The sequence below is a fragment of the Echinops telfairi genome, unplaced genomic scaffold, assembly GCF_000313985.2.
Source record: "Echinops telfairi isolate 266 unplaced genomic scaffold, ASM31398v2 ScPeMD7_7468;HRSCAF=8506_0, whole genome shotgun sequence".
NCBI lineage: Eukaryota > Metazoa > Chordata > Mammalia > Afrosoricida > Tenrecidae > Echinops > Echinops telfairi.
The window spans coordinates 15313952-15316811 of NW_022111369.1; positions in this window are offsets into that span (position 1 = coordinate 15313952).

Genomic DNA, 2860 nt, shown 5'->3' on the forward strand with positions numbered 1-2860 from the left:
GTAATTGAAAATGCCATGGCTTGAACCAGGTGCACCTTAATCCTAAAAGCAACATCCTTGCTTTGCAGAGACTAGTCAAGGACATCACGTTTGATACAGTTGAAGGGCAGTGATAAAGAGGAAGGCCCTCCTGGAGATAAACTGACACCGCGGTGCAACAATGGGCTCAGGAAGAGGAACAATGACCAGACGGCACAGGATGGGGCAGTGTTTGTTCTGTTGTGAATAGGGTCGCTTTGGGTCAGAACAACAACCAGAACAGAGTGCTCCTTTGAAGGGAGGCTGGGAAGATTTCCTCTCACACACTTTGGATCTGCGATCAGGAGGAATCGGTTCTTGGAAAAGGATATCATGCTTGCTGAAGTAAAGGCGCGGTGAGGAAAAGGAAGACCCCGCCATGAGACAGCCTGACACAGTGGCTGCAGTAATGAGCTCAGACAGAGCAAGGACTGAGCTGGGCACAGGACCACTCAGTGGTTTCCTTTGTTGTGCATAAGGTCTCTATGAATCAGAGGCAACTCAGTAATACCGGCCAGTCACAGAAATGTGCATGTATGACAACATTAAAATGTAAGGCTAAATTTTATTTTAATAATTTGATCAGTTCATTTAGTTACCTACCTTTGGCGGTTGATTTTGATCTGAAACTATTGGGTAACATTTTAACCAACCTAGGTGAATCCCTAGATGAATAGCATGTAGAAAGAAGACCATAAGCAACGTAAAACACCGATTTTCTAAAATCCATGACGTGTCCTTGTAGTATGATAGTTGTGTCCTTGTAGTATGATAGTTCTCGTTCACGGATCTCAAACACGACCTTTCCCAGTAAAAGCTCATACTTCATGATCAACTGTTTTCCCTAACCGCCCATCTGCACCATTTTACCTCCTCTCCCAAGTGAGCATGCCGGATCACTTAAAGTTAATCGCCACCAATAAGCCACCATTTGATGGGTCGTGGCTTTGGGCTAGCCAGTCTGGCCTTGAATGAAAGCCCCCACCCCGCCTCCTCATCTCTTATTGTGTCTCCTAGACCCAGTAAAGAATAGTTCTAAGCATTATGCTTTTGAAATTCATTTGTGTTTTCATACCATCCATGAATATCTGAGTAATATTCTCTTATTATTTATCCTTTCACTTGTTGTTGGGCATTAAATCACTTGTAGCTTTTGGCTATGAATGTGCATGTGAAATCTTCAACAATAACAATGCCGCCTCTTTTTTGAAGGTACATAAGATAAAAATCATGGGCCTGTTTATTAATTTGGTGTGTCTGTATTCTCATTATGGAGTTGTAAAAGTTCTTTATAGATCCTGAAAAAACAGTCTTATAAAATGCAGACTTTATAAATACTATCTTCTTGTCTGTTACTTAGGGCAGGGGCAGTGGATTCGTTAATTTGGATTCTTTAACTCTAGCCAGAGTCTGTGATTCCCACCAAACAGCCCTTTTTGTGCAAGGGTCTGTTAGGAAGGTTGGGGGGACACTGGTAGGAGTCACCTGTGAGTAACCCTTAACCGGTTTCACTGTGATTCCCTTCAGCTAGGTCTACAGTGAGCTGTGAGAAGCAGAAGGGTCCCTGGTGGCTTATTGGGGGATCTCACGACTAGCGAGATACAGGCTTGTCCTTAGGACAGTCTGGATTGCTTTTCTGCTGAACCACCGGTTCTTGGAACTTGAGTTGTGGCTTATCATCTAACCTGATTTTACCAGCTGCCACGGCCTTGGGGATAAGGAAAATCTAGACAGACATCTGCATCTTGGATTTTGTGCTTCCCAGCACCCACAAGGGAGCCCTTTGACAAGATGTATTGACAGTGGCCGCATGGGCTCAAACATAAGAACAATGGCGAGGGTGGCGCAGGACTGGGCTGTGATTCGTTCTGTGGTCCACAGGGTCACTCTGAGTTGGAACCAACTCTATGGCACCTGATGACAACAATAAGGCCACTCACAGACTGTGAGCTGGTTTCCTTTACCTCGTGAGCGCTGAGTGGCCATCGCAGAGATCTGAAAAACCCCAGGATTTAAGGAATAAACTAAGGGCAGAAGATGGTGGAGGATGCAGAGCGATGGAATGGTGCCATAGGTTAGAAAAGTGGGACATTTTGGATCTATTTAACCTCCACGTTCTTGGGATCAGTCTTGTGTTAATTTTCATGAAAGACATTTTTATTTTACTTGTCTTATTTTTTCACAGTACTTTTCAAAGAGCAGAAATTTTTAAGGATCTTAAGTTTTTATGATTTACACTTTTGAAACCTAAAAAAAAAATCAATTTTGCCTACATCAAAATAGCTTAAATTAACTCACTCAGTTACTCAAAGTAATTATATAGTTTTAGAATTTATGTGTAGGTCCATGATTGCTGTGCAATTAATACTTAGGTATGGTATAATCTAAGAATTGGGGTTGATTTTTTCCCACATTTGGTCCAGTACCAGCATTACAAAGGTTTTCTTTCCCCGTTGGATTATTTTGGGGGCTTTATCCTGCTCTGTTTTATGGGTTTCATCCTGATGAACGCCATACCATTTGTCTTGAACCTATTATTCCCAGGAAAGAAGCCATGTGAACATGATGTAGTATTTGGTATGGATTACAACTCAACGTAAAGAAAACCACAATCCTCATAACGGTATCAATATGTAATATCATGATAATGGGGAAAAGACTGAAGTTGTCAAGGATTTCATCTTACTTGAATCCACAATCAATGATCCTGGAAGCAACCGTCAAGAGATCAAACAACACTTTGCATTGGGAAACATGCTGCACAAGACCTCTTTAGAGTGTTGAAAAGCAAGAATGTTACTTTGAAGACTAAGTTGTGCCTGCCCAAGCCAGGGTGTGTTAG